The sequence below is a fragment of the Triticum dicoccoides genome, chromosome 6A, assembly GCF_002162155.2.
Source record: "Triticum dicoccoides isolate Atlit2015 ecotype Zavitan chromosome 6A, WEW_v2.0, whole genome shotgun sequence".
In the NCBI taxonomy this organism is placed as follows: Eukaryota; Viridiplantae; Streptophyta; class Magnoliopsida; order Poales; family Poaceae; genus Triticum; species Triticum dicoccoides.
In genome coordinates, this window is record NC_041390.1 from 7,599,319 (window position 1) to 7,609,499 (window position 10,181).

Sequence of the window (10,181 nt, forward strand, 5' to 3'; positions counted from 1 at the left end):
TGTTATCGGACTCTTCGTCCGATGACTCCGAGACGGACTCCTCCCGTGGAAACGAGGAGGAGGCAGATAAAGATTCTTCCCCTCCAGCCGGGGAAGACAAGAAAAGGAAGGCCTCCCCAACCGGGGAGGCCGGAGGATCCTAGAAGGGAAGGACTCTCCCTCTGGACTATTCCACCAACGTCGCCAACAACGAAGACGAGTGGCCACCCAGGGCCAAGCCCCTGGCGAAGTCATAAGTATTCGAATGCCAGAGTAACTCATAGCATACCTTTATTGCACAGCCTTTCTTAACGCCAAATATAATCATGCAGTCCGCCCCGAGCCCACGTCGACGTATTGTCGAGCGGCTCCTTGGGTTTGTCGGATGTGAATAGCTTTTCACTTCCGGCCGCCTCCTCTCCTCGCCCTACGGACAATGCCGAGGTATTGTCTCAAGGGGTTCCAAACTGAGGGGAGGTAGTCCCGGGGGCGCCTCAAGGCGACATCCCGGACTTCAGGCGCAAAGGGAGCAAGGCTCCCAAGGGCTCCAAGTCTGGCCCTCAGCCAAAGATCGCGCCGGAACCTCCAGTGGTTCCGGACTCCGTCAGGCGACCCCCTTCCAAGAGGGGCAAGCCGCCCGTGCCGGTGACCTCCATCCATCCGGAGGCACCGAACAATTTGCTGGAAGTGCTTGGAAGCGCTTCCATCGACGAGGAGCACTGCACTATTATGAGTGCGGTGATCAAGAAGGTTCAGTCCGCCAAGAGCAGGCTGACTGAAGCCTGTGCCAGCCTTCTAACAAGCTTTGAGGTATGTATTTAATATATGAAAATATTACCGCATAGACAGTAACCCCTGATGCTCTGTTTGGTGTTCACGAAGAAAAGCCGAATAGAGGATCGAATAATATCTGCAGGAGTCTAATACAAGTATGTCTATATGCGTATGCAGGCTTCGCTGCTGACCTCTGCCGCACTGACTGCGAAGGTCGCTGCACTGAAGCAGAACCTCGAGCGGTCCGAGAAAGAGCTCAGACTTGCCAAGAAGCAGCTCGAGGAGAGCAAAGGTAAGTAATACCTTGTGTATGTATATAAAAAAGATGTGGATGCAAAAAATGATAGGATCATCATGGATATAACAGGGGCCACGACCGAGGTGGTGACCCTGAAGCAGGCGTTGTCCGAGGCCGAAAACAAAGCGGCCACGGAGCGCACCAAGCGGGAGAAACAAGAGGCATAGGTTGGTGAGGTGCAGCAAGAGCTCCAGGCTCTCGTGAAAAAGCACGAGACTTTGGAGCTTGACTCGAAGACGCGAGAGTCCGAGCTTGCCTCGGCCCTTGAGAGCGCCAAGCATGCCAAGGCCGAATCCCAAAAAGCCCTCCAGGAAATTGAGGCGATGAAGAAGATAGCGGCGGGTAAGGCATTCATTATGCAAAGCAAGCATGTGAAAGTAAATTACTTGTTACTTACCCAAGTCAAGAGCTCTCCAGGAGCGTTCGTAGATTTGCCCCGCAGCATGTCAGATGCCGCCAAGCACTACCGAGCCGAGGAGGGGAGCTCGACGGACAAGGTGTTCTGGTCTCAGTATACTGAGGCCAAACACCCAGTGCCCTTAAGCGACCAGCTGAAGCAATTGGTCGAGCTCCATAAGGCGGCCGAACAGGCCATGAAGGGTCTTATAGTCCGGCTGTGGCCTAGAGAGGCCATGCCAGAGAGCTACTTCAGGCTGGTGAGGCGGCTTGTGGATGCCTGTCCTTTGGAACTCTGCATCGAGGGCGCCCACAGGGCGCTTGCCCGTGTTAAAGTACACTAGGGCAAGATGGACATGGAGAAACTGGTGAAGGATGGGCCACCGCAGGGCAAGGAGCATCGCCACCCTGAAATGTACTATGAGGGCGTCCTGAAGGGTGCCCGCCTTGTGGCGGATGAGTGTTCCAAAGATGTAATTTTTGAGTGAACTTGCTCGTGTGATCCTGTATTTATGAAAACTTGTTTCATATGCACTATGCAACACTTGTTTGAATTTAAAATATTACCTTCTGTGCGGTTGTTTATCAAATCTGAGAGATGGCCAGTCGTCGGCTTCTGCCCCCATGCCACGAGTGCTGGGGTGTTCGGGATAAATCTGAGCACTCTTTTTCCCATTGTTGGGTCCTTCGAGGGAGGTGCTCAGCGCAACGAATGAGGCAATCGGACTATAATGCTTTATCACTCTCACTTAGCCATAGAAGTCTGCAATTTTAAATTTTGGCGAAGCCCCTAGTATTCGAAAGACCGAGTTCGGGGCGCTATACACGCCTAAGTCGGACAAAGCCGACTCCTCGCCCTAAGCGGCATAAGTCCTTAGGGACTCGAGACCTCTCGAACAGCGACCAGCTCTCGCCTTATCATGACAGTTAGTTTTAGCTTTCTCTACTGAGGTGCTTAGCCCAGATGAACCGGGGCACAATTGCAGTAGTTCTCCCAGTGCTACCTTAGCCGATATAGCGGAACGTAAGGTACCAAAACATGGGAGCCGGGCAAACCCAACTATTGACCCAAGAAATGATTCGGAGCTGATGCATATAATGCTATAAGTTCAGGGTGCCGCACTTTCGAAAGTGTTCGGACTTCTCACGCCGTATTATGGGGTACTTAAGCCCCTGGCGTATTGGCCGTACCAGAGTGTACGGTTGCTGGATGTCATGAATGAACATATATGCATAAAAAGGGAAGGAATAGAGAATGCAGTAATAGAATAGTGCTATGCATTGTTCATTCAAAAAAGGTGCATTAAAGCAGAACGATACAAGTAGTGCGATAAGCAAAAAATGGGACTATTTGACATGTCCCCTCCAAGGGCAAGCTGCGGAATGGTATTTAAAGCAGGTATTTCGCTCGTTATAGAGACCACCTGGGAGTTCCATGGTGCGACGTAGCTATCTGCCTTCCTGGTTGTTGTATCGTGTGTTTGGCAATTATACTGCCGGACAGGGCTTCCAGAAAGTAATGTCCTGAAAGAAAGAAGAAATAACAAAGTAGGAAGCCCCTAGTGCGGTTGAGCTGTGTTTTGGGGCGTGCCATAGTCGTGCCCCTCCCCCTATGCCCATGGTATTTTCAATGCGTAATTATGTACACGTGGCACGGATTTCGCCTTTTGGCTGGGGCTGGGGTAGGGGCCGCATTGCTATGCGAGCTCGGAACGTGCCAGGCGGTCTTGTTGTAGGTTACTCCGGGCGCGCTTGACGGCGTTCGAGCGTTTGATCGTCGGACTGGAGAGTTGCCTTGAGAGGCTGCTTTGTGCTTCTGCTGCGAGGGCCGCAGTGTGCTCCTCCGTTCGGAGAGAGCGTTCTATGTTTCCATTGACTGTGATGACCCCCCGAGGTCCTGGCATCTTGAGCTTGAGGTATGCGTAGTGCGGCACCGCATTGAATTTTGCGAATGCGGTTCTCCCGAGCAGTGCATGATAGCCACTGCGGAACGGGACTATATCGAAGATTAACTCCTCACTTCAGAAATTATCCGGTGATCCGAAGACCACTTCTAGTGTGACTGAGCCTGTGCAATGGGCCTCTAGACCTGGTATGACGCCTTTAAAGGTCATTTTTGTGGGTTTAATCCTTGAGGGATCTATACCCATTTTGCGCACTATGTCCTGATAAAGCAGGTTCAGGCTGCTGCCGCCGTCCATAAGGACTCGAGTGAGGTGAAATCCGTTGATGATTGGGTCTAGGACCAATGCGGCGAATCCGCCAAGACGGATACTAGTGGGATGGTCCCTGCAACCGAAAGTGATCATACAGGAGGACCATGGGTTGAACTTTGGGGCGACTGGCTCCAACGCATATACGTCCCTTAGCGCACGCTTCCGCTCCTTCTTGGGGATGTGGGTTGCGTATTTCATGTTCACCGTCCGCACTTATGGGGGGAACCTCTTCTGTCCTCCGGTGTTCAGCGGTCGGGGCTCCTCCTCGTCATCGCTATGTAGCCCCTTGTCCTTGTTTTCATCATTTAACTTGCCGGCCTGCTTGAACACCCAACAATCCCTGTTGGTGTGGTTGGCTGGCTTGTCGGGGGTGCCATGTATTTGACACGAGCGATCGAGTATACGGTCCAAACTGGACGGGCCCGGAGTACTTCTTTTGAATAGCTTTTTCCGCTGACCGGGCTTGGAGCCTCTGAATCCGGCATTGACTATCGTATCCTTTGTATTGTCGCTGTTGATGTGGCGCTTGTGTTTGTTGCGACAAGACCTGTCATTGCTGTCCTTGGTATCCGAAGTACCAGGGTTCTTTGATATGTTATTGTTGCGAGCCAGCCAGCTGTCCTCTCCCGCGCAAAAGTGGGTCATGAGTGTCGATAGGGCTGCCATAGAGTTCGGCTTTTCCTGGCCAAGGTGCCAGGCAAGCCACTCGTCGCGGATGTTATGCTTAAAAGCTGCTAGGGCCTCTGCATCCGGACAGTCGACGATTTGATTTTTCTTGGTTAGGAACCGTGTCCAGAATTGCCTCGTGGATTCCTCTCGCTGCTCAATTATGTGGCTTAAGTCATCTGCATCGGGTGGTCGCACATAAGTGCCCTAGAAGTTGTCGAGGAATGCAGCTTCCAGGTCTTCCCAGTAGCCAATGGATTCTGTTGGCAGGCTGTTAAGCCAATGCCGAGCTGGTCCTTTAAGCTTGAGTGGGAGGTATTTGATGGCGTGTAGATCGTCACCATGGGCCATGTGGATATGCAAGAGGTAGTCCTCAATCCATACCGCAGGATCTGTTGTGCCATCGTATGATTCGATATTTACGGGTTTGAAACCCTCTAGGATTTGATGATCCATTACTTCATCTGTAAAGCATAGGGGGTGTGCGGCGCCTCTGTACTGGGCTATATCACGACGCAGCTCGCATGAGTCTTGTCTGCTATGTTCGGCCCGGCCGGATTTACTTTTACTGTATCCGGCGTGACGGTTATCGTCTCTCGTAGTGGGGCGCCCTTGCGATCCGTAGATCGATCTTGCTTGCTTTGCTTTATCCTCCGATACGTCTCGCAGGTCTAGCGTATTTCCCCGTGTCTTGACATTTTTCTTTGAGTGGCGTCGGGGTGCGGTCTGAGCTTTTGGCTGAAATGCCTTCAGCCGCGTCATACGCTGGGGATGTAGGCTTTAATGCTTCCTCCTCTAATCGGGGTAGCAATCTGCGCTTTGGCTAACTCTTGGAGGGGCGTTCGAGTTCATATTACTCGGCCGCAAGGACTTCAGTCCATCTGTCAGCTAGCAAGTCTTGATCAGCTCTAAGCTGCCATTGCTTTTTCTTAAGGCTATTTGCCGTGGCCATATGCCGGCGCTTGAAGCACTCTTGCTCGACGGGATCCTCGGGCACGACAAATTCGTCATCGTCGAGGCTTGCCTCGTCTTCGGAGGGAGGCATGTAATTATCATTATCTGCCTCTCCATCTGCCGCTCTCTCAGGAGGGCTGGCTTCTCCATCCTCCTCCGCTGAATCTTGCTGGAGGGAGTTGTCGTTTTCTTCGGCACTGTCTGGAGTGTTATTATCTCCTATGCCGGTATCACCGTTTTTTCTTTGGCGAGACTTAGAGCGGCGCCGCTGACGCCGGCGCTTGGGTTGCTTCTTGGAGGGGTCATCCTCCACTGTTTCGTCACCATTGCCTTCTTTGGGTGTGTCCACCATATATATATCATATGATGAGGTGGTTGTCCAGTGCCCTGTGGGCAGTGGTTCCTGTTCGTCTCCTGCATCGTCGTCCATACCGTCGATGTCTTCGGAGTCGAAGTCGAGCATGTCGGTTAAATCATCGACAGTGGCTACTAAGTGGGTGGTGGGTGGGCGGCGAATTTCTTCGTCGTCCGCATCCCAATCCTGCCGGACATAGTTCGGCCAGGTTTCTCCTGACAAGGAGAGGGACCTTACTGAGTTCAGTATGTCGCCGAAGGGCGAGTACTAAAAGATATCTGCGGAGGTGAACTCCATGATCGGCGCCTAGTCGGATTCGATCGGCACGGGCACGGGCAGTTCGGAGTCTGTGGCCGGAGAAGAATCCGGCAGATTGGATTCACGGCTCTCATGAAGGGTAAGGTCAGTATTCGGCTCAATCGCCGCTGAGACTGCAGCCTCCGATGCGGGGTCTAGTCACCCGTCCGCGGATGGCGCACTTGGCTCCAAATTGAAGGTCGGAGTGGTTGTAGATGAGATCTCCTGAACACTGTTCGATGGCAGAGCTAGATCATGCTCATTGTGACAGTGCGGCGCACTCGGCAGGGGATCGAATCCGGTGAAGATCAAGTCCTCGCAGATGTCGGCCGTGTAGTTTAAGCTTCCAAACCTGACTTGATGGCCAGGGGCGTAACTCTCGATCTGCTCCAGATGGCCAAGCGAGCTGGCCCGTAGTACAAAGCCACCGAATACGAAGATCTGTCCGGGGAGAAAAGTCTCGCCCTAGACTGCATCGCCATCGATGATCGAAGGAGCCATCAAGCCTAATGATGACGACACAGAGGAACTCTCAATGAAAGCACCAATGTCGGTGTCAAAACCGGCGGATCTCGGGTAGGGGGTCCCGAACTGTGCGTCTAGGCGGATGGTAATAGGAGACAAGGGACACGGTGTTTTTACCCAGGTTTGGGCCCTCTTGATGGAGGTAAAACCCTACTCCTGCTTGATTGATCTTGATGATATGAGTATTACAAGAGTTGATCTACCACGAGACCAGAGAGGCTAAACCCTAGAAGCTAGCCTATGGTATGATTATTGTTGGTCCTACAGACTAAACCCTCCGGTTTATATAGACACTGGAGGGGGCAAGGGTTACACAGAGTCGGCTACAAAGAAGGAGATCTACATATCCGTATTGCCAAGCTTGCCTTCCACGCCAAGGAGAGTCCCATCCGGACACGGGACGAAGTCTTCAATCTTGTACCTTCATAGTCCAACAGTCTGGCCAAAGGTTATAGTCCGGCTGTCCGGATACCCCCCCTATCCAGGACTCCCTCACCCACCATGTCAGCGTATGGAAAAAATAAAATGCTTCCTCCTAGCGTTTTCCTGACATCTGGGACCCACGACATTGTGAGCGCATATAGTCATTAGACAAGAGAACAGCACAAGATCGGCTGACACCTGGGACGCAGCAGCTCGAGCAGTATTTTTTTTGTTATTATTGAGACGGAGCAGGGTTTGAACTAGGCTGTGGCCCGTCTAGCCCAGGTTTATATTTTATGTTCACCATGTGACCAGCCCGGCTATTTTTTTCTTTGTGAAAATGAGCCCAGTTTATTTTTTCTGAAGAATACCCAATCCAGGCCTACTTATTTTTCTACGCCCTATGAGCTGCAACTCTTTCAAGACGCCTGCAAGTCTTGAAAGTAATATGAAATGAGATGTAAATATAAAAATAGATGACAAATTGGCAATTACTTTATAATTTAAGAATTTTTTCACATTTTCAGATTCCTATTTCACTAGGCATCTTATCTTATATCCGCAACGTGCACCCCTCAACAAAATGGTGTTGCTGAGAGGAAGAACCAGAAGTTGATGGATGCGGCAAGGACCATGATGGCGGAGTTCAAGTCCCCATACAACTTTTGGGTTGAAGCCATCAACACCGCGTGTCATGCATCAAATCGTCTCTATCTCCGCAAAGCCTTGAACAAGACTCCATATTAAATACTCACCGGTAACAAGCCAAACCTCAAGTACTTTTGGGTGTTCGGGTGTAAGTGTTTCATTCTCAAGAAAGGTGTTCGTTTCTCTAAATTTGAGGCTAGAGCTTATGAGGGCATATTTGTTGGTTATGCTACAAACTCTCATGCTTACCGTGTCCTCAATAAGTCCATGGGGCTTATTGAGGAGACGTGTAACGTAGAGTTTGATGAGAATAATGGCTCCCAAGTGGAGCAAAGTGGCACTTGTGATGTAGGTGATGAAATTCCTCCTCAAGCTATAAGAAGAATGGGTGTTGGTTTTATCCTACCCTTTGAGGAACCACTTGTGGCCGAAGGAGAAGAACAATGCTCCACACAAGTGGAGCCATCACCAACCCAAGGCCCACACGCTTCCGAAGAACAAAGTGAAGGCCCTCAACCTCAAGAACAAGACCAAGGGCAAGATCAATCCCAAGATGGTGTTGTAACATCAAGTGATGCCCAATGTCAAGTTCTCTCCTCCGAGCAAGTTCAAGATCAAGAACTTCCTCGAGATCAAGAACAAGCTCAAGACGGCGCTCAAGATGATCAAGTGACTGCTCCTCGACTCACCCCCGAGGAGGAATTGGAGCGTCGTGCCGCCAAGATTGCTTCCAAGATCTCCACCAAGGGTCATCTCATGAAGAATGTGCTTGGAAGCATTCAAAAGGGGGTAAGCACTCGTAGACAATTGGCAAACTATTGTGAACATCACGTGTTTGTCTCTTGTGTTGAACCCCAAAAGGTATATGAGGCGCTCGAATATCCGGATTGGCTTAATTCCATGCATGAAGAACTCAACAACTTCGAGTACTTACAAGTCGGGACCAAGTGGATATTCAAGAACAAGCAAGATGCTCATGGGACCATCATTCGCAACAAGGCAATATTGGTGGCACAAGGCTACTCCCAAGTCAGGAGTATCAAGCCGCACCTAAGGAAAGCCACTTTGTGGCGGTCAAGCGAATCTTTCGATATTTGGCTCTTACCCCACACTTTGTCTTATGGTACCCAAGAGGAGCAAACTTCAAGCTTGTAGGATATTCGGACTCCGATTGGGCGGGAGACAAAGTGGATAGGAAGTCCACTTCCGGAGGGTGCCAATTTCTTGGTTGCTCTCTGGTGAGTTGGTCTTCCAAGAAACAAAGTTGTGTGTCTCTCTCGTCCACCGAAGCGGAGTATGTGGTGGCCGGTAGTTGTTGTGCACAACTTCTTGGGATGAGGCAAACTTTAAAGGATTATGGTGTCATTTGTGACAAAGTGCCTCTTTGGTGTGACAATGAAAGTGCCATCAAGATTTCTCTCAACCCGGTCCAACTCTTCAAGATGAAGCATATTGAGATCGGTATCACTTCATCCGGGATCACATTAGGCGAGGGGAGATCAAGCTCAACTATGTCAACACTCATGATAACCTTGCAGATACTTTCACAAAGCCCTTGGATGAAGCAAGATCTCACGAGTTAAGGCATGAGCTAAATATCATTGATTCGAGCAATGTGACTTGAACCCTTGCACATCCCACCATACTCAACTTGTTGTCTTGTTTAGGTGTAGGCATGGACATAGGGGGAGTGTTGTTCTCTCAATGAACTCTTCCTCCCCCCCCCCATTATGCATAAATTGATCGAGTCTTTCACATTAGCCATTTTTTATGGTACTTGTGCTTCAAAGACGAGTTTTGGTCATGGGCCCAAGGATAATTCTTCGCGGCGCCATACCATTTGCTCAAACATATGTGGCCACGGCCACCGCCCTCTCTTCTTGAGAGTTTGTCTGTGTGTTGTTTCTTGTTGCTTGTGCTTCTCTCTTGTGAGTGGTTGTGTTTTGGTGTGGTCGTGTTCGGGTTTGGCTTGTCGTGTCTTGTGTGGTCCTGCTATTTTTCTCTAGTCGAGCATATGTCTTCTTTTCCCTCCTTGTTTCTGCTTGGGGCGCCTGAGCGGTACTACCGCGTCGGCAGAGCGGTACTACCGCTTATAAGCGGTACTACCGCCCGGCCGACATGGTACTTCCGTGGAGTGGTTCAATGGGCGCTTCGTGCTCCAGATCTGCACCAGGGCGGTACTATCATGCCTTGCGCGGTACTACCGCTTGGGGCTGGGTGTGTGGGGTATGTATCGGGCAGGGGGAGTGTCTACTCCCCCATACCCGTTCAGTTTGCCCCATCCCCTCATCCTCTCCTCTCTCAGACGACTCCCCAAGCACCGGAGGCTCGCCGTCGGGCCGCCGGATTCAGGCCGGCTCCCTCGTTTCCGTCCGGTAGGATCCTTCCCCACCCTCTCCTCGTGCCATGGATGCTGGTATTGCCCTCGTTCTTCTCTCCCTTGGTTCTCTCTCTTGAATCTAGGTTTTGGGGCTATACACGTTGCATCCCTCGATTTAGCTGTTGAATCGAGGCTTAGGAAGGACTTGGGAGACTGCTAGACTAGGGTGTTTGTCGATTAGGTGTAGAAATATGATCTTTTGCATCTCCGGTAGTACCAGATCTTGCCGCGATAGGTGTCGGTCCGCTGATAACCGCTCCAGCGGTACTA